This window comes from Lissotriton vulgaris, chromosome 8 (genome assembly GCF_964263255.1).
Source record: "Lissotriton vulgaris chromosome 8, aLisVul1.2, whole genome shotgun sequence".
Classification (NCBI taxonomy): Eukaryota; Metazoa; Chordata; class Amphibia; order Caudata; family Salamandridae; genus Lissotriton; species Lissotriton vulgaris.
Genome location: NC_141696.1, coordinates 1,137,986,851 through 1,138,011,575, shown reverse-complemented (window position 1 = coordinate 1,138,011,575; position 24,725 = coordinate 1,137,986,851).

Below are 24,725 nucleotides of genomic sequence, written 5' to 3'. Positions count from 1 at the left end.
CACTCTCATCAGTTCTCCTTATGAGTCCAGTGAAAAGTGTGGTAATGACAAGACATTTACAAATTCATAGGCAGTTCAGGCATGCACATACTCTGCAAACACCTAAAGTCCATCTTCAACCTTCCACGTCATCTCTACTTCTCAAATCTTAGAACAGACCAGTTGCCTCAAGTACAAAGTCTGCATTTTGCTGAATCCCAGGTTTTGCAACTGGTAAAATGCAGGTTACAATGTAGAAAAGGGACAGTGCAAGTGAGAAATGTGTTTACTAATCACAAAGTTCACTTTGTTGCCAGTAATGAACCACAGATAAAATTGAATGTACATTTTTAAATAGGCTCTCATGGTTACATTTTCCTTTTAAACCTAAGGAAAGGCTGTTTTATTTTACATTTTTAGCATAGCAGGGCCTCATAATGAGCAGTGCTCAGTCAGATTAATGGCCCAGGCTATGGCACAGAGGTGAAGAAGTGAAGTGCTGATGTATTTAACTCTTAAATAAAAGTCCTTGTCTACTCAGTATTGGAGTGTGGGAACAAAATTATGTTTCTGAATTATTTTAATGAGTGACAATTCAAATGAAAAGTTAACTTAATGATTAAGTAAACTGTCATTTTAATGTTCTCTTATTTCAAAGTATTGTATTTACAAACAGCAGAAGTCCTACTCACAGTGGACACTGTGCCATATGTATAACTGAAAAATACTGTAATTATTTTAAGTGGGAGATATTTTAAGTGCAGAAAAATATTCCATACTTTGCACATTTTTGCGGAACATTTTTCTGTGCTTTAGGTTTCTCCCATAAACAAAATGGTTGTATATTTGTGTTATACGTGTAACTGTGCCACGTATGGCGAAAGGTATTTCCTGTGCCACAAGTACATACAATACAGGTTCTCAGTCACCCATACTCGTATATCCCATTCATAAGAAGACATGTTCATACATCCCGAAGACATTGCTCTCACTGACACACATGGCAGCCCTGTCATGGTGTCCCTAGTCAAAGTATTGTTTTCAAACCATAGTATCTGCCTCCATGGACATTAGCCTTAAAGTCAATATAGCTGGGCATGGGGGTGTCTTCAGTAACTCACAATGATTTTCAGAAGTAGTTCTCACTACAGAAAAGGTTGGAGACTTCCGGTCTAAAATGTTATAAGTAATGTGTGCTTCTGGATTCCATAGGACCATTAAACTATCTTATAAGGGTTCATACATTCTGGACCACATAAGTTATCTAAATATCTAACTAGAGGTCACTCACACAACTGTGAACATAAACAGTAGGGAGTAAGAGGGAATAATATTCATAATCACTAAGCCTGGGCGTAGTTCGCGTAGCCGCACTCCGCGAGCTACGCGAAGATGCACTTGCACTCCGCGAACTACGCATAGCTCCGCGAGCATGCGTAGTAGCTTGCTTGACCCGTTCGCAAGCCATTTTTCGTCTTCGGGAGCGCCGTGGAACTCTGGAACCTGCTCGACACCACATCTCCAGACGTCGCCTTCCTCACGGAAACATGGATGAACGCCTCCTCAGCGCCCGACATCGCCGTCGCCATCCCGGACAGATACAAGATCACCCGGAGAGACCGCGTCAACGAGACAGGAGGAGGCATCGCCATCGTCCACAAGAACACCATCCGCATCACGACCAACTCAGACGACACCCTCACAGCCGCTTAACATCTTCACTTCCAGATACACACTGACCCCAAGACCACACTCAGAGGCACCCTCATCTACAGACCCCCAGGACCACGCACACAATTCAGCGAAGACATCGCAGACTTCATCAGCCCGCACGCCCTCGCCTCCACTGACTACATCCTCCTAGGGGACCTCAACTTCCACCTGGAGAACAACAACGACAACACCACCACCACCCTGCTGGACAACCTCGCCAACCTCGGACTCATGCAACTGGTGAACACCCCCACCCACTATGCCGGACACACGCTTGACCCAGTCTTCTCCTCCAGCAAGTACATCTCCTTCAGCCACTCCACCGGACTCCACTGGACAGACCACAGCTGCGTCCACTTCAGCTTCAGAAAGACCACGACTCATCACCACCCGCAACAGGTTCCCCGCAGGAACTGGAACAAGATCACCACCGACCAGCTCACCACTTCACTGAGCCAGAACCCTCCTGTCAGCTCAACGGACCCCAACCAAGCAGCCAACAACCTCACACAGTGGATCACCAATTGCGCTTGCCCAACCAGCCTCGACCACTCGCAGTCCGGCTTCCGCGCCAACCACAGCACCGAGACCGCCCTCATCGCAGCCCCTGACGACATCCGAGCCCTGTTCGACAACTGGGAAACAGCGGCCCTCATCCTCCTGGACCTCTCCGCAGCATTCGATACGGTCTGCCACCGCACCCTAGTGCAGTGCCTCAGCAACATCAGAATCCAAGAGAAGGCACTGGAGTGGATCATCTCGTTCCTCACCGGAAGAACCCAGAGAGTCCGCCTCCCCCCGTACAGATCCAAGGCCACCAAAGTCATATGCGGCGTACCACAAGGATCATCACTCAGCTCCACCCTCTTCAACGTCTACATGAGCCCCCTCGCAGCCATCGTACGCCAACACTGTGAGAAGTTGGCCTGATATATAATGTTCACTATTCTAGTGAGCACTTTGTATCAGTCCAAACAACCCTTATTGATGATTGGTTGTAAGTCAACCAGAGACCAGCTATCCTAGTAGCATGGACAAGAGCAGTCTTTAGGCTAGACTCTAGAGGGCGTGTTAAGCCAGCTGTTATACCATCACATATACCCCTTGAACACCAAGTGAAAGGACACCACACAAGTTGTTATGAAAATAAAAGGATATTTATTTATAACACAACAACTCTGGACTCTTTATGAGGACAGGGTGCTAAGCACAATACAAAGCTCTTACGAAAATACTTCAAGTTGCACAATTTACACAAATGCCCGAGGGGCACGAAAAAGTGGAATGCGAAATTACTAGCAGGTAAGTACTACTCTAATAGACTTTAGGATCGCTAGGACTTAACTACTGAACCTTCAGTTTACTAGCAGGAGGCCTAGGGGGATCGGGTGCAGAGTGTGCACTCTCACGCGGGATGCGGGACAAAGTCTATGGATGCTAGATTTCGTAAAGTTAGTGTTATCGGACGAATCGGACTAGGTAGAGCTGAAACGAAAAAGGATCTGGACCCTTGAATAGTGAGGCTATGCTGGAACACCGAAATGCTGAGGTTACCTAGCCCAGGGGCTGCGGCTGCATAGGTCTGGAAAGACGTCGGGAATCCTTGTTGCAGTCTATGGAGCCTGAAAGAAGAAGTTGCTGGCAGGCGACCAGTGAAGAGATTCGGAGGGATCCAAGCCTGGATCGATGATGGGGGATACCTGTAAGCAGAGGGGACCAAGTTCTGAATCACTAGCCAGTGATTAGATGGGCACCAGGATGGCACCGGATGGAGTCACCTCGACCAGGTGAATGGGCGACGCTGGGCTCTGCAGTCTCACGGACCAGGAGGCGTTGTCGGTGACCAGGATGAAGGTGCGAGCTGTCCCACGATGGTGTCTGCTGTCGACGTCGCTGGACCCAGGATTGGGGCAACAAGTCTTGGCAAATGCAAGCCCACGCGGTGGACTTAAAATGGCGTATGGAGTGGACCAGGAGGGTCCGGGGTGCTCCTCTGTTGGAGGGGAGCAAGGGCCAGTCTGGAGCAACCAGACCAGTGGTGTTGTCATCGTGGTGCATCGTCAAGAGGGCCACAAGCCAGCAGGCAAGTAGCCGGACAACGCGGTGAGCAGCAAAGAGCAGAAGGGCCCCACGCAGATCTGGTGGATGCTGGGGGGCTGGACTTCGGTGCTGGAGCAGCTCAGGGTTAGGGCTTCTCGAACCCCAAAGCACTCACTCAAGGATCCCTCGCGGTCGTGCTGGATAAGCGTCGTGCAGTTCTGAAGATGGCCGGTCCCTCGAGGTCTCGTCACACCCACGGATCTCAGCTGGGCTGATGATGTAGGTAGAGGTCAGAGGTGCCAGGGAAGCCGGGTCTCGTTGTGCTGGTCGGTCGGATTCCGGAGGAAGGACGTGCAGCAAACCGCAGTGTTCTTAGATGGTGCCTGCGGGTGCAGGGTGACTACTCCTTAGTCACAAGGGAGAAGTCTTGAGTTCCTTTCGTAGAAAGTAGTTTCAGGATTCAAAGATGATCTAATTTGGAAGGGTCCCCGCTCCTACCTTTATTCTAAAGAAAGGGGCTGGTACGCGACTAGGTCTTAGCCATGGGTGGGACCAGGAAGGGGGGTGGTTACACCCCTCTCCCCTGCTGGACTTTCCCCAGCTCAGGGGCTGGTGTGCCCCTGGAACTGGTTCTAGCCGGCAGATGCATATTGAGCACCGGGGTGCCACTTGCAGTCACCTTCCTGTAAAGCCCTGCCTACCCAGGATACACAAAACCCTGTCTGGGATGGTGCTAGCACCGCCCCTGACAGGAAACCCTTTGTCCAAGCTCTCCTCGCTGGAAGGACTCCCAGCAGCAAGAGGTCAGACTTGTGTCTGTGGTGGCAGCATCCATTTTGTGATGCTGAGGCTTGAGTTAACTTTAACCGGGGTTCACAGTTACATACATGTCGTGTCCCTCTAGAAGGGTGGAATGCTAACCCCGTCACCAGAATTGGCGAGGGGTTAGTATTCCAATTCGTATGACACCTTACTCGACATGTTTTGATAAAGCGATACCAAAGTTGGCAAATAACCGCGAGGATTATAAGGCACTTAAGAGTATATGGTACGCGTTATCATGGAACAGCTATTAGGACTTGGTTCCGCAAGCTGCAGACGGGCTCAGCTCATGCCGGAGCACCATCTCACATAATTCCAAGCACTCTGCCTTCAGGATTGATAAGGCCTGCCATAGGAGGGACTGATAGGAATACATGTGTCCATTTTAGGGTTAGATATAGGAATACTATATCTAAAGCAAAGGGTGATTACACCACCTTGCCCCAGCTGTGGTGCAGCCAGTTGTCAGATTTAGATGGCCAGCCACGGGTGGCATAATACATGCTGCAGCCCCTGGTAGGCCCTGGGTACACCTATGCCCTGAGTTACAGGGTCTGATAAGGTGGCCCAGTACCAATTAGATATGTACCTAAGGTACATGGAATCCATTTTACAGAGAGAGCAGTAGGCCTGGGGCCCTGGATAGCAGGGTCCCAGGTCAACTAAGTCGGAAAACCAGCAAAACACCAGGCAAAAAGTTGGGGGCAACCATAGTCAGGTATCCACCCTCCTACAAACACAACCTCAACATCATCTCCTACGCCGACGACACCCAGCTGATCCTCTCCCTCACCAACGACCCAGGAACCGCCAGAACCAACCTACACGAAGGGATGAAAGACGTAGTCGAGTGGATGAGGAACAGCCGCCTGAAACTGAACTCAGACAAGACGGAAGTCCTCATCCTTAGATCATCACCCTCCGCCTGGAACGACTCCTGGTGGCCCCCTGCCCTGGGCAGCGCACCCAAACCAACGGACCACGCACGCAGCCTGGGCTTCATCCTGGACTCCTCTCTCTTGATGACCAGACAAGTCAACGCCGTCTCATCATCATGCTTCAACATCCTACGCATGCTCCGAAAGATCTTCCGATGGCTCGCCACCGAAACCAGGAAGACGGTCACACAAGCACTCGTCACCAGCCGACTGGACTACGGAAGCACCCTCTATACCGGAACCACAGCCAAACTCCAGAAAAGACTCTAACACATCCAGAACGCCTCCGGCACGATTCATCTTGGACATCCCCCGACACAGCCACATCTCCGGACACCTGAGAGACCTTCGCTGGCTCCCCGTCAGCAAGAGAATCACGTTCCAACTCCTCACCCACGCACACAAGGCCCTCCACGACCTGGGCCCCAGGTACCTCAACAACCACCTGACCTTCTACACTCCCACCTGCCAGCTACAATCGACCAGCCACGCCCTCGCCGCCGTGCCACGCATCAGAAGATCCACCATGGGAGGAAGATCCTTCTCCTACCTGGCAGCCAAGACTTGGAACTCCCTCCCCATCCACCTCCGCCTGACCCAAGACCACCTCTGCTTCAGGAAGCAACTCAAGACATGGCTGTTCGAGCAGTAGCGGACCCCCCTCCCCCAAGCGCCTTGAGACCCTCTGGGTGAGTAGCGCGCTATACAAATATCCTGATTGATTGATTGATTGATTGCCTGCATGCTCGGGATGTGTAGCGCGTGAAGTTACCCATGAGGTTTGTCCCGCCCGCTCGTGTCCCCTTATTTCTGGTAACTACTAACGTGTTCGCGAGTTATTCTGTGCCAGATTGCAGTTTCTGCGTGTTCGGCAACTCGATCTTACCGACAAGCATCCTCGCGCACGCGAAAATGCTATTGAGCTCGCGAGAACTACGCTACGCAGCAGTTTGCGGAGTATTCGACAACTTCGCGTTCTCCGCAGAGCGCGGAGTTGCCGAAACTCCGCAAACTCCGCGAACGGAGCGTAGTTCTTCGCCCAGGGTTAATAATCACCTCTGTGGCAACCCGGCATGAAACATGTAGACCCAAAATAGAGGGCCACAGAACTACTAATGTTCAATTGGTCTCCAATTTTAAATTTGTAATTTTGTCAGTGATCCTTATATCATTCTTTTAAATTTTGTTTTGTATTTTGAACTCTAGGCACATTTAGTCTTTTTTCTGTATTTTAATTACTACCAATACTGATGCACCATCCCATACTGCAGGCATTCAAATAGATCTCCAACAAAGGATCCCCTCATTTGGAGCCTGCTAAGCATTACACTGCCTGTCTAGTGTGGGGCAGACCCCACTGGTAAAGCATGCCACTTAGGTGGGTGAAAATTCATGCTCTTGAATGAGGACATTCCTAATGTAACATTGGAATAACAAAACAAGTAGACATTACTACTAATAGACTTTACTACTAAACTTGAGTGGCTTCCAACCCAGGACCATCACAAAAGGTTGTTGTATGTTGGTTGGTTGTGTAGTGTAGGGAGGACATGTGACAGACAGTTATTATCCTGCCAGTCTCCCCCTTTTGTGATTTATTGTTCTTATTGTGGTTACAGTTGTGGTTACTTCAGTGGTCCCTGTTATTATGGCAGCTGTGGCCACTGCAATGGGCCCTGCTGGTTTTACATCAGTGGTTGCCACTGTGGTCCATACTGTGCTGGCAGATGTTTTGTTTTTTACCATGATGGAAGGTGTGGTCAATGTTGTGTTTACTGCAGTAGTTGAAATGTTGAAGCAGCTGTGATCACTGCTGTCAAGGAGGTAGGTGTGGGTGATGCTGATTTACATATGGCTGGGTCCAAACTGGATTGGCATGGTGAGCAAAAAATCGATGGATTTAGGCCCAGATCTCTGTACTGGGGTGAATGTATGACATTGTTCTGCATCCTGTCCATCAATAGTTCTTTTTGCAGTGGTTACAAATATGGTCACTTGCATTTTCAATCTCTTGCTGGTAGTTGCTGTTGTTTTCCCTGCATTTGTGGCAGTTGATGTAATTATTGTGCAACTATGTTCCAAATGAAAACAATAACATGAGGTGGCCTGTAAGCCAAGATAAGACCCGGGTGAGTGCAATAATAAATGACAATGTCTCTACAGGTAATATTGCAAAGCAAATAAATTACGAGAAAACCTAAAAGAGAAAAACACCAAAGGTTGACTATCATGGTCTGTATTCATTAATAAGCATACAAATTAATTCAGATAGCAATACTTATTTACTTTACGTAAATGTTATTAACATGAAGTACACACATAGTGCTTGTGAAGAGGTGAATGGTGCATGTGATGCACGTGACAAGGTGAAGGTAACAGTGAGAGAATGTTACTCAAAACATTAGTTGGAGGATTTAATGTTGATTTGAATTCAAAGGGCAAATATTTCCCCATTAGATGTTCCACAATCAAGGACAGTTCTATTGCTTCCCAAACCTACGTCACATTGACACATTTATAGTGTACTGTTTTTATTTGGATTTTAGAGCATTTCCCACTTTGTAAGAGTGTGTACAACTATTTATGCATCATGGATCAGTCACTATTTTTCATACATAGATTGTATAGCACCAACACACTTTACATTAACTTATTTTTCACTTGCACTGCGTTGTTGCGCTATTTGTGATCATCGCTTTACTTGAAAATTGTTTGGAGTATAAAAATGCAATGATCTTTTCTATTTGTTAACAACATTTAAATAAAACTGTCGAAATTGAGAACTAGAACCAATCTCTTGATGGTCTAAATTACTTTCTCCAAGAAAGAAGAGGTTCACACTTCCCCCTTTAGAGACTAATGTTTGACTTATTGCCACATGGCGATACAGCATAGCGGAGTGACTTTGGCTTTCGGGTTACCAGAGCGGATTTCCTCGCATTGGTCTCTAAAGCTCATTGGGGTAAGAGTGTTTTGGTGCAGAGAAACACTATGCAATTACAGGAGTATGAATCAGCTGCAAGAGGGCACACCCGACTGATCAATTTAACTATGCTTGTCAGTACAAAGTCTATACCACGTACATGGAAGAGGAAAGGGGAGTAAACCAGGGCCACCAGGTAGAGGAGGACATCATTTCAGGTGTAATGTAGGAAATGAGTTCAGAGTAGCCCATAGAAGAAGCAGCCCAAGATTTGCACAAATAGCAGACAGTCATAACGGTATATTTTCATACAGGATATATGGCTACAGAATATATGGCTATACATATAATGTAATAATGTGATTAGCAATTAACAAGATTTTAATAAAACAGTGAACAATTTAGAGCCCAAATTAATATACCAGCATCTAGGTTACACACTCAAAACATAGTTTGGGGATATCTGCACTGCATATGCATGATGGAGAAAATTAACATTAGTCAAGGGAAAACATATAAATATATGTAAATATATATATCGAGGCACTCAGCCTAAAATTTGCCCGTCTATCAGGGTGTCTTGTGAAAGAACAGCGTTGTTCCCAGACAAAAAGAGTTTTGCCGGCGCTTAAAATCTATAATGCAAAAATTAGCTCTGCCATACTTTATGGCTCAGATTTATGGGGAAATGTAGATCTAGCTGTCCTGGATAAAATCCAGAATAAGTTTCTTCGTAGTTTGGCAAGTCTCCCGCTATCGACACCATCACTTCCCCTTACGTTAGATATGGGCTGTCAATCCATTAAACATCATGGCCAATATAGGATGGTTGCTTTATGGAGATGTATCTGGTCCACTCCGGAATTATCTATGTTTGCCAAGGAGATTCTGGATGTGAGATCGTTACAAGGGGCAGGGAATATATCCTGGTTCAAATCAATAAAGACTACACTTTTTAGTATGGGTCTTCACAAGCAGTGGACAGAGCCGGCAAAATATATTTTCCCGTCGAAAAAAGAATTTAAACTCTTATTCTGGGCCACAGTAAAAGAAGAACTGGTCTTGCTCTCACAGAAACCTAATTTGACAGGTGCATTCCTTATCCACAAAGTGGTTCCGCACATTGAGACCTATTGGGACACCATTACAAAAAGTACTGATAGGAAACTGTATCATCAATTTCGAGTTGGGACGTTGCCATTAAGGGAATTTACAAATAAGTGGTACAACCTACCGTCTTTGTACTATCCCTGGTGTAGTGAGCAAAGGGAATCTTTAGGCCATTTTCTTTTTGCTTGCCCAGCATATTGTGCACCGCGCCGGAAATGGCTAAAACCAATATGCAGAAGGATCAATACACGAGTGTGTGAAGAAGCGCTGTTAATTCTAAGATTCAATACAGCAGAATAGTTGGCCATAGGTATGGCAAAATATCTTGGATGGGCTTGGACCATCAGAGCCAGGTGTTTACAAGGTGATAAATGATAAATGAGATATACTAAAATTTATGCTCAATTGAAGGATCCTTTATATTCTTATCAACTGGGAAAAACGTCTTTCTACGTTATTTAATTGACTTTTTAAACGGATATGTGATTGTCTGTATTGTATTTTTAAGATCTGTACTTATGTGTTGTACTTTTGTATATATTTTACCTGCTTGTCTTTTATGAAGAAAACTTCGAAATAAAGACGTTAAATACTGAAACTGTAAATATATGTATAATAAAGGATTACCATCCCGTAAAAGAGACTGTAGAATTACCATCCAGTAAAACTTGGGGGGAAGGCAGATACATGTAAGAACAGTTTTTTACCTCATGGCCCTATTGCTCCACTCAATTAGAGTGTTTTGTTCTTGGTTCACTGAATCACAGCATGTGATCCACTGGCACTCGCACTGCTGTAGTAGTTGCAACAAGTCTCCACCATGTAAAGGGAGGGATGATTGGTCTATTACCTGCCACGTAAAATCCCTCTCCATGTGGTTCATGGCAAGAAAATGGGAGACAAGGATGGCATGTTCTATTTTACATCTAATGAGACTCTTGTGCTAGATGATGCTTTGTTTTATCATTTGAGTGGTTTGGCCGAAATATATATGAGGTCGCATGGGCAACTTATAGAATAAATGACATTTGATGTATGACAGTTACTCAACTGTTTCAGTGGAAAGGTTTGAGCGCTCATTTTGAAGTCCTTCGTGTTGAATGTAAGTATGCAGACAATGCAATTCTGACATTTGTAGTGACCAATCATCAGGGGTAGCCCCCAAGCTGTTGCGGTGGAACATGCTTTACAGGTCTTAGTATTCCAAGTTATGGTGTGAACCAAATGGTCGGACCAAGTTGCTATCTCTTTTGTAGGAAAAGATGGGAGGTTCTGAGAAGGGTGTCTGTGTGCATAGTATGTCCCAATTTTTCTTTTTATTACCTTGCTCATCTTGTTACTGGAGGGGCAAAACATAGCGATGAAAGGTACACGTTTGTTTTGCCATTTTGGTTTAGTGGCAAGAAGTATCTCCCTGAAGTAATACCAGGCGTGTTTAAGGACGCGTGACACTAGGCGATGGGGATAGCCCCTCAGAGTAAATTTTTTAGCTAAGACAGCCACCACCTGGATGTAATCCTTCCTCTACTTGCAATTTCCCTTTATACAGAGAAATGGCCCATATGGTAATCCATCCCTTAGGTCCCTGGGGTGATTGCTGGAGTACCGGAGAAGAGTGTATTTTTCTGTGGGCTTCCTGTAAAGTGGTGTTTGCATTTAGTCCTCAAAAGTCAGCAGGGTGGGGTCAAGGAAAGGTAGATTGTTTCTTTTTGTGTCTGCAGTAAATCTAAGGTGTGGTTGAATGTTATTTAGCTAACTCACAAAACGGTTTAGGGAATATATCTGGCCATGCTAGAGAAGGAGAATGCCATCTATGTATTGTTTCCAAAACACGATTTGTTTGCAAAAGGGTTCTCATGTGTAAGGATTTTGGTTTGCAAGAATTTCCGGTGCCATAGTGGAGACATGACAGGAGGAAAGGGACCAGTTGAGGTTACTGTTGAAGGTTTATTGGCAAATTGCAATTTGCTCTCCCCTGAGGCGGAAACCGGGGGAATCTCTCTATACCTTTCTAGACCTATAATTATTACACCTCCTCGCTACTTTAAAGGACGGTTTTTTAAAAATTGTATTATATTTTAAAAAGCGCTATTTTAACCTAACATTACCTCGTGGGTGAGATTACTTCACCAGAGGTCGCCGTTTAGTTGGCAGGCAGAGCGCGCTGCTGGAAGGCGCCCTGACCTCACCTGACCCTCCCGAGGCGCCATCTTGGTGAGGGAAGGTCAGCGCTGCAGTCCATAGAACCCTCCCGCCCTCCCAGGATACTTAAGGCAGGGACAGGGTTGGCTAGGTAATTTGCAATTTGCTCTCCCCTGAGGCGGAAGCCGGGGGAATCTCTCTATACCTTTCTAGACCTATAATTATTACACCTCCTCGCTACTTTAAAGGACGTTTTTTTAAAAATTGTATTATATTTTAAAAAGCGCTATTTTAACCTAACATTACCTCGTGGGTGAGATTACTTCACCAGAGGTCGCCGTTTAGTTGGCAGGCAGAGCGCGCTGCTGGAAGGCGCCCTGACCTCACCTGACCCTCCCCAGGCGCCATCTTGGTGAGAGAAGGTCAGCGCTGCAGTCCATAGAACCCTCCCATCCTCCCAGGATACTTAAGACAGGGACAGGGTTGGCTAGGTAATTTGCAATTTGCTCTTCCCTGAGGCGGATGCCGGGGGAATCTCTCTATACCTTTCTAGACCTATAATTATTACACCTCCTCGCTACTTTAAAGGACGGTTTTTTAAAAATTGTATTATATTTTAAAAAGCGCTATTTTAACCTAACATTACCTCGTAGGTGAGATTACTTCACCAGAGGTCGCCGTTTAGTTGGCAGGCAGAGCGCGCTGCTGGAAGGCGCCCTGACCTCACCTGACCCTCCCGAGGAGCCATCTTGGTGAGGGAAGGTCAGCGCTGCAGTCCATAGAACCCTCCCACCCTCCTCCGCCCAATAACGAATAAAGACATGGCACCATCCCGCCCGTGCAGCGGGCGGGCGCAGCGGGCGCGCCAACGGCGCGCCAAAGGCAAGCCCGTCTGCGCCCGTCCGCGCCGGGCCCGGGCCGAGGGCCACGACCCCTGGCCCGATTCTAACAGGAGCAAGCTCGGTATACCCCAAGGACGCTCTCCTCAACCTCAGAATGCCAAGGAACTACGCTTGCGCCACATTCGATCTTTGCAACACGCAGACAGAAATCCAAATGTGTTGCCCTCACTGCCTCTATACAACTCTAGTTTTCTCACAGGGGAAACCCAATAAACCCTTGTAGGCTTGGGCAGTTTCTAGTTCAAAACATAAGATGCTACAAGGGACTTGTTTGAAAGACGTTGACTCTTAATTAACGAGTGGTTTGACAATTTCCACCCTTGTGTATCCACAGGATATCCGGTTCAATTCAAAGCAACATAAATGCAGGGAAGGTAAAAATACAAAAGAGAGCTGGAGAAGGTGGGTTTGTGCTGAAATAAATCTTTACTTCAAATAAATGATACGGGATAAGAGCAAAAGTAAATTTAAGCAGTGAGAGTCATGAACTAAGAAGGACAATCAATTTCTCAATAATTCATAACCCTAAGTATCAGCTCCAAATGATTCAAACAAACAACCCAAATTAAATAATAAAACGTGGTTGAATGATGGCGTCGAGCGACAGCATTTAAAGGAGATGATAACTAGATGTCGACGTTTCGGTCTTGGTTGTGTTCATCAATAAGACCTTCATCAGGACGATGTTGTGTTTCAATGCTGTGAACAACTCCCGGAGAGTGTTAGGAAGGTGCCACAAACAAGTATTCAGGCGGTCTGTGGAGCAATCTGGTAACTCGACGGAAATAAGCCCACGTATTTGAATTGTGGTGAATAGTCCAGGCCAGCTAATGAGCTGTTAAATTTTTTCAAGAGCGGCAGCAGCACGGCGAAAAGCACCTTCGGTTTATTACGTGGGCTTATTTCCGTCGAGTTACCAGATTGCTCCACAGACCGCCTGAATACTTGTTTGTGGCACCTTCCTAACACTCTCCGGGAGTTGTTCACAGCATTGAAACACAACATCGTCCTGATGAAGGTCTTATTGATGAACACAACCAAGACCGAAACGTCGACATCTAGTTATCATCTCCTTTAAATGCTGTCGCTCGACGCCATCATTCAACCACGTTTTATTATTTAATTTGGGTTGTTTGTTTGAATCATTTGGAACTGATACTTAGGGTTATGAATTATTGAGAAATTGATTGTCCTTCTTAGTTCATGACTCTCACTGCTTAAATTTACTTTTGCTCTTATCCCGTATCATTTATTTGAAGTAAAGATTTATTTCAGCACAAACCCACCTTCTCCAGCTCTCTTTTGTATTTTTACCTTCCCTGCATTTATGTTGCTTTGAATTGAACCGGATATCCTGTGGATACACAAGGGTGGAAATTGTCAAACCACTCGTTAATTAAGAGTCAACGTCTTTCAAACAAGTCCCTTGTAGCATCTTATGTTTTGAACTCTATACAACTCTGCCGCAAGGTGTAAAGAACCCCTTAAAACGAACACCTAAATCTAATAAAGCAGCCTTAGCCCTCATTAATGCACGGTCCCTATGTAAACACAGCCAAGAAATCGCCGACCTGATAACAGATACTAAGTTACATGTACTTTTCATCACTGAGACATGGACAGATGACTCAGCTGGCCCGGACATGGTCTCTGCCACACCCATAGGCTACAAAGCATATAGACAAGACAGACCAAGACAGAATGATAAACCTAGACAGAAAGGCGGAGGGATCGCCATTATAGCTAGAGAAAACATGGAGGTAATAGTGACTCAAAAACAGGATACCTCGTGCGAGGCCATGATGTTTTCTATTAAACTTAGCCAACAAGTTAACTTTAAAGGGCTTCTTATATATAGGCCCCCAGGAGTCAAAACTGGCTTCCTAACGAGTATTAGCACACACTTGGAATCTCTAGCACTAGAAGATTCGATCACAGTATTAGGTGATCTGAATTTTCACCTAGACGATAATAACAACAAAGAAACTCAAGCTCTCGTTACAGATATGGAAGTCTTGGGGTTACATCAACTGATTACCTCACCTACTCACCAAGCTGGACACATTTTGGACGCCATTTTCTCTAGTGCCCAGGGGCTCCAAGTATGTGACATCCTTCCACTGCCATGGACAGACCATTATGCGGTTTTCTGCACCTTGGCTATGGATAAAAAACCTATCACAGATAATTCTCCTCCCCAGCCTATAACCTATAAAGCCTGGCACAATGTCAACCAGCGGGATCTAAAAAACCACCTGAATGATTCTCGCCCGCTAATCTCGGCTAACCCCAACCTGGCCATACAACAACTCCACGACTGGTTGGGACATGCCATGAACTCATTAGCCCCCACTAAGAAATTATCCACGAACAGGTCCACCCCTACCGCACCATGGTACTCGGATGAACTAAAAGCACAAAAACTACAGAACAGATACTGGGAAAGACAATGGAGAAAATCTTATGATCCTACAAGTAAAACTAAATACAAGGAGGCTTTGGCAATATCCAAAGCCATGATTATAAAGGCAAAAAAAGAGTACTATATGATGCAAATTGAGCAGGCAAAGAACTCTAGCAAGAAATTATATGATATAACTAAAGTGCTCTCGGGCAATACTCCAGACCTGACCCCACCTCAAACCCAAGACATGTGTGACGCCATGGCCGACTTCTTTTTCAAGAAGGTGGATGATATTTATCAACCTTTTCTGGCAAAAATCACGCACTCTAACGATCCCAACATCAGTCAGGAAGACTTAACACCAATAGGGACTACATCTTTCACAGACTTTCTACCACTGACAGAAGATCAAGTACTAAAAATTGTGTCGACAATCAAAGCTGGATCCAAGTTGGATCCTTGCCCACTATCGGCGCTCTTACCGGTGATGGACTCGATCATACCAGTCTTGACACAAGTCTGTAACTCCATCCTGCGCTCAGGGATATATCCCCTTAATCTAAAAACCACACTGCTCAAACCACTGTTAAAAAAACCAGGAGCTGATAAGTCAGAACTAAAAAAACTACCGACCCATCGCCAGCCTCCCGTTCATGGCCAAAGTGGTGGAAAAGGCCATGAACCTACAATTAACTGAGTATATAGAAACCCACAAGAAGTTAGATGATACTCAGTATGGATTTAGGAAATACCATGGGACTGAAACTGCCCTTATTAAAGCATCCGAAGACATAAGAATAATAAGAGACCAAGGCGGTACAGCAGTGTTGGTACTGCTGGACCTCTCAGCAGCTTTTGACACGGTCGACCATGGTATTCTGGTCGACCGTGTCGGAAAAATAGGCATCTCCTCCACGGCAAGAGCTCTCCTCGCCTCCTTTCTCTCTGAGAGAACGCAGGCTGTCACTCTTGGCCCCTACCAATCTGCCAAATTGTCACAACCGTGTGGGGTACCTCAAGGCTCATCCCTGAGTCCGACACTTTTTAATATATATGTGTCGGACCTGGCCAATGTCATCAAGGCACATGGGATGAGCCTAACCTCCTACGCGGACGACACACAATTGGTGCTGGCTATAAGGGGTGATGGAGAGGAGGTAGCTAAAAGATTCCAGAGAGGATTGACAGAACTAGGTGAGTGGATGGCAGCAAACTGCCTAAAACTTAACTCGGAAAAAACCGAAGTAATGATTTTTGGACAACTCTCACCAGAATGGCCTGCCTCATGGTGGCCCCAAACTTTTGGTGCCCCCCCTAATCCAGTGACTAAAGTAAGGAACTTAGGAATAATTTTTGACAACCATTTGAATTTCATGGACCATGCTAGCAAAGTGGCCTCTGTAGCCCACCACAAACTACGCATGATCCGAAAGATAAGTCCTTATCTTCCTACCACCGCCATTAAAACTCTGGTGAGCTCACTAGTCCTGACATCCCTAGACTATTGCAATGGGCTTTTTATCAACGCCCAAGTAAGAGTCTTAAAAAAACTGCAGACCATACAGAACGCAGCAGCACGTCTTATTCTGGGAATTCCTAAGTTTGCTCCTCTATCCAATGCCATTTCCAAACTACACTGGTTGACGATTCAGAACAGAGCCAGATTTAAATCTCAGTGCATTGTGTACAAAGTTCTAAATAAACAGGGCCCGCAGTTCCTTAAAGACCATCTACGACCGTATCAACCCACACGCCAACTGCGCTCTACCAACAGCAACCAACTAATGGTACCACGCACCAAAACTGTGATGTGGGGAGACCGACGGTTTGTAGTGGCAGCTTCCAAACTTTGGAACATTCTACCCCAGGACATTAGGGCATGTCCCACACTACTCCAATTCCGCAAAAAACTAAAAACTTGGCTGTTTAATAAATAATTTCCAGGTATAGAATAGTGGTCTGAGCAAGGCAGTTTATTATTATTATTATTTATTATTTAAAATCTTATATAGCGCGCAGCTACCCTTGGGCATCCCGGCGCTTCCAGACAACATCGGATGGTAAAGGGGACAGCATCGAGGCGTTATGCCGGAAACAGGAAGGTTTTAAGACCTTTGCGGAAACGCAGTGTGCAGGGCTCAGCTCGAAGTTTTAGGGGAAGCGAGTTCCAAAGCTTTGCCGTGTTGAATGAGAATCTTCTCCCACCAGTGCGGGCCTTTTTGACTCCAGGCACCATCAAGAGATGTTTCGTGTCTGACCGCAGCGTTCTGCCAGCTTTGTAGGGAGTCACTAGATTTTTTAAAATAAGGGGACCTTTGCCTGCAAGAATTTTATGAGTGGTACAAAGTGCTTTAAAGGTCACTCTCTCCCGCACGGGGAGCCAATGCAGTGCCTTCAATGCCGGTTTCGCAGATTGCGTCCTCGGAATGTCCATGAGCAGCCTTGCCGCTGCATTTTGGACCTGTTGAAGAGTCTTAAAGGTTGATTCAGGGGCGCCCAAAAAGATGGTGTTGCAATAATCGAGTCTAGATGTTATGAGACCCTGAATCAGCAGCTTCCTTGATGTTACCGGTAGTAGAGGGAAGATTTTCCGAGCCGACCTGAGCAGGGCATAACATACTCCTGCTGTTTTCTTGGCTTGGGTGCGGAAAGACAAGTCTGGTTCTAGCCAGACTCCAAGGCTTTTGATCGCATCTTTGGGGGCTGGGGTATCGCCCATACATCCCGGCCAACTAAGCGGCGGGAGAAGGGTAGTTTTACTCCCCAGCAGCAGTATTTCCGTCTTTGAGCCGTTTAACTTAAGGGAGGAATCTCCCATCCAAGTGTGAACATCTGCCAGTCAGGAGTTCAAGATGTCAGGATTGTCGGCCAGATGTGTTAAGGAAACCACTAGCTGCGTATCGTCAGCGTAGCTGACGATTTTGATGTCATATGGGGATACTACGTCCTCCAGGGGGGCCATATATACATTAAATAATGTGGGGCTCAATGACGAGCCCTGTGGCACTCCACACTGGAGGGGAATGGATTTGGATCTCTCAGGGCTATCCCACACCTGGTAGGAACGATTCGAGAGAAAAGATCTCAGCCACTGCAGGGCCGCCCCGGAGACCCCTACCTCAGCCAGCCGTCGGATCAACACCTGATGGTTCACAGTGTCAAACGCCGCGCTGAGGTCCAGGAGGATCACCGCCACTGACCCTCCTGAGTCCAGGATGCATCTTGCCTCCTCGACAACTGCCAAGAGGGCCGTGTCTGTGCCCTGACCTGGGCGGAATCCAGTTTGTGATGGTCGAAGGAGTCCATTCGACTCCAAAAAGGCTGACAGCTGCCTGTTGACCAATCGTTCCGCAACTTTGCCGAGGCCCGGCAAGAGCGAGATAGGTCTAAAGTTCAAGTTTATCATCTAGCCGGCAAATTAATCAGCGCCAAGACACCCCAGGGTATATGCTGCGCTTTAAAAATGCCAATAAATAAATAAATAAATAAATAAATAAATAAATTGGCGAATTTTTTTTTCAGTCTGATACGTGTCTGAAGAATCACAGATGTCCAATTGTAAATTAAAGAGGTTACTTCTTTCAGTGTGGACAAAAGAAAGTCCACTGCTCAAAGGGGCAATTTCTTGTGAAGAAAGGGTATGTTTGGACAAATTGAAAATGGAAATCATATCCATGTTACTTTTGGAAGTCATGTTGGAAGAAACTACTGTTGGGCCCGACTGGTAGAATTTGCGTAAGGTCTGTTGTTCCCCTGGGTAATTGTAGTGGTAGTTTTCCCTAACAATCCCCCAACCGCATCCGCAACCTCTCCCTAAAAATGGGTGGGTAGGGTAGGTTGTAGTCTGTTGTGGTTCTGGTCAGAGCTGGTGTCTTCACCTGGGTCAGATTTCTCGGCTAATGTATTGGAAGAGTCAGAAAAAGTCACTGATTGGTGGTCCTTATATATACACCCCAATGTCCTTTATTGGGCGATTGACATGTTGTGTTTGTAAAACTCATCCCATAAATATGGGTAGGTTCTCTCTTTGCTGTACTTTTTATTATCTCTTTGGATTTTATTGATTTTCTCGTTTTGCTTAAAAGTGGTGAATGTAGTTATAATGGTGTTAATTCTATTTCGTAAGTTCCTCGTGTCAGTACAGGCATTGTCCTCAGAAATGAGTGTCTCTTACACATCAATCTCTTCTAGTTCTTTACAGCTGTCTTCTAAGGCACTGTTGATGCCCAGGACCATCCAATATCTGGAGCAAGTGGTTGCAAGGTGACGAAAACCTGAACAAAATTGTGAGTCTTCTGTGAAGATAGCTTTGTTGTTACGTATTTGGAGTTAAAAAAGGAATTACGCCTGCTTTCAGGTAATCTGTAAGCATGCTTGTGTGTAGCCCAGTTCATAGCTGTTTCTTTTTAAGTCACTTTTTTAATCACAATATTTTTTTTTTAGGGAGAAAGGATATAGAGGTAAAAGGATGGGAAGTGTGTTTTTACTAGCCCTGGTCAGGCCTCGCTGAGTTGCACTCTGCAGAATTCCACAGCATTGTTGATAAAACACCTGTGGTTGGTGGAGTTTTTTACTGATACTCCCTGCTCCAAGCAGAGAACAGAGTGGGTTAAACTTGTCAAACTTTGCCGGCGGAGTAGAGTGTGCCGCACACCTCCATAAATAACTCTGCCAACCGCAGGCAGAGCGGAGCATTCTGACCATTCACCCTAGCTGCTATGGCGGGAGAGTTGACAGTGCTGAAAAGTGGGAGATCAAGGAGGAGGGGGGGGGGCTCAAGCAGCCCAGGTGCCTGTACACACAGCCAGGACTGCTGTATGAGATTCATTACTGCAGCCCACTGCCATTTAATCACCAAGGCTTCCTTCACATTTTTCCCTCTGCCTCCTCTGTCCCACTGCAATTATTGCATCCAGAACCCCCTGCCTTATTCCCCCAGCACCTGCTCCATGAGTTGCTAATGTGATCTTTCTGATGGGCTATAAAGGGTTGGTGTTTGGCAACCCCGCACTCGCAGCCTTTGTTCACATAATACCTGCTCTCTCTCTCTCCTTGCACTTGCTGGGCTTTCATCCTTCTTGTCACACGTGTCTGCAATCCCCCTGTGCACAGACACCACACACCACACACTGTATAACACCATACATCCGCTCCGGAACAATCAGTATGGATGATCCTACCCGGCACGTCACTGGAGGATACTAATTTAAGGAGTTTCCCCAGTGCACTAACTTCCCATTTCACATCTGGTTTTCTACTCGGGCATGCTGCTGCATGTTTAGCAGATGGTTTCGTGCAACTGGGTCCCTACTGCTGTTTTGTGCACGTTCCTCCCTTTTTATGTTCAACAATCGACCTGATCAGTGGTCTCTCTCTCATCCTTCATCCATAAAGTTTGAGGTACTCATATGAGGCGTCATGTGACCGGCATAAAATGTGTCTCAAACTGAGGCTTGAAAGGCTGGAAGTCCACTTCCGGTCGGGAAAAGAGGTTGACTTTCACTGGGGTGGGGAAGTGTATTTAGACACAGGTATTAATTTTACATCTTTCGTATTCAAATTGTATTGTAATTATAATATAACTACATTTTAATGAACAATTAGCCTAAAGTCACACAAATGTAATTAAAGAGAGGTATAAAAAGTATCTAGGGCTATACGGTGGGGAAGTGTAATTATACACAGGGTATTATTTAAGCATTTGTGCATTAATGTATTAATTTATTTTTTAAAACATTCATTTATTATACATAATTAGCCTAAACTATAATATTTTTTTATGGAGATGGATGTAAAGATGCAGGGGCATAGGCTGGGGAAGTGTATTAATAAACAGGTATTCATTTCAATTTAGAAGTGGTGTACATTTTTCTTTTTTGTGTAAACTATTCTGATTGTGTAATAGAAGTGTAGAATTCATCTACACATTCAGGAGGTACAAAATATAATACAGTTAGTTTTCATATTTCACATTGTAGTTTGCTACTTGCCAAGTGTTCTTCCTCTAAGGAGGTTTTAAATATTCTTTTCCAATATGCCTGGGAAAAATGCGAAAACATTTCTTGAATTTGATTATTTGGGTATGATTTTGTAATTGTGTAATTATCTGCAATTATAAGGAAATTATGATTTTACTAGACTTTTGTTTCCGGTTTTAGTTTTCATAAGAAAGACAGATGCTGTGTATGATAAAAAATATCTCTCAGACAACAAATCATAAACAAGGGTATTGATGTGTGTAGCAATGTCAGTGTGAATTGTGTAAATCTCACAAAATGGATAGGATGTTGACTTTAATGTTTAATCCATCAGTGAGATTTCATTATTCTCCAGGGTTATGGCCTTATGCAGGGTGGCAAATATTAGTATGCATTTTAAGGGTTTTTGGGCCAGATGTAGGTAAATGGCATTTACCGATTCGTAAATACCGAATTTTACCGATTCGGTATTTACAAATCGGTAAATGCTATGTAGGTATTTTTACCGTTTTTTTACCGAATCTGTAACATTCGGTAATTACCTAATCGGTATTTACCGATTCAGTGATTGCCATTGATTCATATGGGCCTTGAGGCCCATAGGAACCAATGTCAAATTCCGAATCGGTAAATACCGATTCGGTAAAATTACAGAATTTACAAGGGGGACAGGGTGTCACTTTGACACCCTGTTGCACCCCTGATTTTGGCTTGTGTGCCATGTGACACACATAAATGCCCTTAGGGCATGCATGTGTGCCACATGGCACAGGTGTACATGCACAGATGTGCATGTACACAGGAATTTGTTATTTACCATGTAATAGTATTACATGGTAAATAACAAATCGGTAATGGCCTGTGGCACTGTTTGAAGTGCCACCTACATCTGGATTTACTGATTCGGTAAATTTACCGATTCGGTAGTTTACAGAATCGGTAAATTTACAGAATCGGTAAATATACCAATTCTGTAAATATAAGTCCACCTACATGTCAAATCCCGAATACCGGTCGGTAACGGCCGAAATCGACCGTTACCGGCTGGTATTTGGCGACCTACATCTGGGCCTTTGTCATCAGCCTTTCATGGCTAAGGGATGCTGCCTAAATGCTTGAGGTGTTATTAGTTATGCATTACTCACCTGTTTTTGACATTGAACCATTCTTCTTAAATTCAGAATTGTGAGTATACAACTAGCAACTAGCACAGAATCTCTCTACGTCGGATGTTGACTCAGACTTGACAGCCGCTTCTGGACCCCGGCTTGATTCTCTGACCAGTATTACTAGGGAAGATTTTTGTAAAGCCCTTTCCTCCATGAAAAGTGGCTCCCCGGCCGATCCTGCGCCCGTGTATGTACTCAAGAAAATTGCAGACACGATTGCCCCAGTGGCAACAGAGCTCCTTAATGCCTCCTTTTCTTGTGGAGTCGTGCCACCCAGTTGGAAACAGGCAAGGGTTAAAACCCTTTTAAAAAAAACGGGGCTTGATCCCATGGACCTGGCCAACTTCCGCCCGATCTCACTGCTACCCGGTCTTAGTAAGATCGCGGAAAGAATGGTAAACCAGCAGCTTTCCGGATTTCTTGAGAATAATCAACTGCTGAACAACTCTCAAACTGGCTTTCGACCGGGGCAAGGGACAGACACAGCCCTTCTAGTGGTAGCAGAAGAGGCAAGGTGCATCTTAGATTCAGGAGGATCCGCTGTTATGATCCTCCTGGATCTAAGCGCTGCATTTGGAATGGTGGATCATAAAATTCTAACGCACCGTCTCGCCAGGGTGGGCGTTGCAGGAATGGCCCTTAAGTGGCTCACATCCTTTCTGAATAATCGATCCTTCAGAGTTTGGGAAGGTGGTCTGTTGTCCAAATCCACCCCCCTCCAGTGTGGTGTCCCTCAGGGCTCTTCATTGAGCCCTACTCTGTTCAATGTATATATGGCCCCACTGGAGGAAGTAGTCGCCCCCTTTGGGATTAAAACAGTCACCTATGCGGACGACACCCAATTAGTCGTCTCGCTAACCCAACAGGAAGGATGTTTGGAAAATCTCTCCGCCTGCATTGTTGAGATATTTTCTTGGATGTCCAGTTCGCGGCTCAAACTCAATGGAGCGAAAACTGAGATTATGCTCCTCGGTCATCATCTTACATCTTTCCCTAAAGCCGCCTGGCCTTCCTGCCTAGGTGAGCTGCCCACTCCAAAAGAAAAAATCAAAAGCTTAGGGGTGTGGCTTGAGCCCGATCTGACTTTTAAGGCCCATGCCCAGAAAGTTGCAGGGACCTGCTTCGGACTGCTCCGCTCAGTGCGGAAAGTTCTCCCTCTTCTTCCTCTCCAGTCCAGGACACTTCTGATTCAGGGGTTAATACTATCGAGACTTGACTATAGTAATGCCCTGTTTCTGGCTGCCCCGGAAGCCACCCTTAACATTCTTCAACGGGTGCAGAATGCAGCAGCCAGGATGCTTGCAGGCACATCAAGAAGATCTTCGGCCAGACCAGCCCTGAGAGCACTCCATTGGCTGCCAATACGCGAAAGAGTCATCTTTAAAGCGCTATGTGTCACCCACAGGGCTCTGCAGGGCAAAGGACCCCCGATTCTCAGGAGTTTGATATGCCCTTATAAACCATCCCGGGCTCTCCGGTCGGAGCGTGGCAATCTTGCAAGGGTCCCCAGAGTTAGGAAGGCTCATACTGGGGGCCGCCGGTTTTCTCTAAATGCAGCAAAAAACTGGAATTCTCTCCCCAACTGGATCCGTGCTGAACCTTGTCATCTGAAGTTTCGAAAGGCACTTAAAACTTTTCTTTTTCCCAAGGACCCTTAATTTTTGGTTTCTTCCTCAGTCTGCTTTTGGTTCTATTTTCTGTTAGCGCTGGGACGCTTTCGGGCAGCCATGCGCTTTATAAATATAATTTCATTTCATTTCATTTCATTTCATTTCAACATGCAAGGGGATGTTTTGAGCTACTCCCCTTAATCCTGAAGCTCAGGGTTCGATGGAAGTTTCATCAAGTACCTTTATGTGCCGGAGACTTTTCTGGTCACTTCCAACTTCACTGAAGAGTCAGATTGATTATGCTCAGTTATTCTGCCAACAATATAACTAAGAGTAACAGCTCTACTTGGGCAACGGGTTGACAAGTAGTCCACACACATCCATAGACTGATAAAATTAAATACTTATTTTTAAATTTGGTATCTGAGCTGTATATCTATGTTCAGTTTTATTCTGTTGGAAAAATCTAAATGTTAATTTTATTAACCTGTTGAAAAAGTGAGACCTTAACACTTTTTTAAATGTGTAATTTAAAGAGAGCTGTTTTGTTTTTCTTATTAAAGATTGAGTTTAATTAAAGTTTGGCTCAGAGATAATTTTATGGAAGGCCGTTTCCATTGGCTGCGTGTTTTTACTTTCCCCAAAGTTTTTATTTTTCAAGCCTGGTAGAGCACTGGAAGGGAAAAAATAAACTTACTTTTTTTGTATCTATATTTGATTTTTAGAGTTCTCTCCTGAGGGGGAAATATTATGTGTTTGTTTTCTATTTAGTGATGAAATAGAAATATAATATAATGTACTACCTGTAGAAAGAAATACAATGTATTATGACTTTTTTATTGTGAGAACTGTTCTTTTATTTTGTTAGTGGCTGAAGAGAAAAATGTGCTCTTTGCCTTTAATGATTAAAGATGTTTTATGCAGGCTGCACAACAATTTGTTGGTTAAAGGTTTTGTTTTGGTATCTCACTTTGGGCCATATGTATCAAGATACC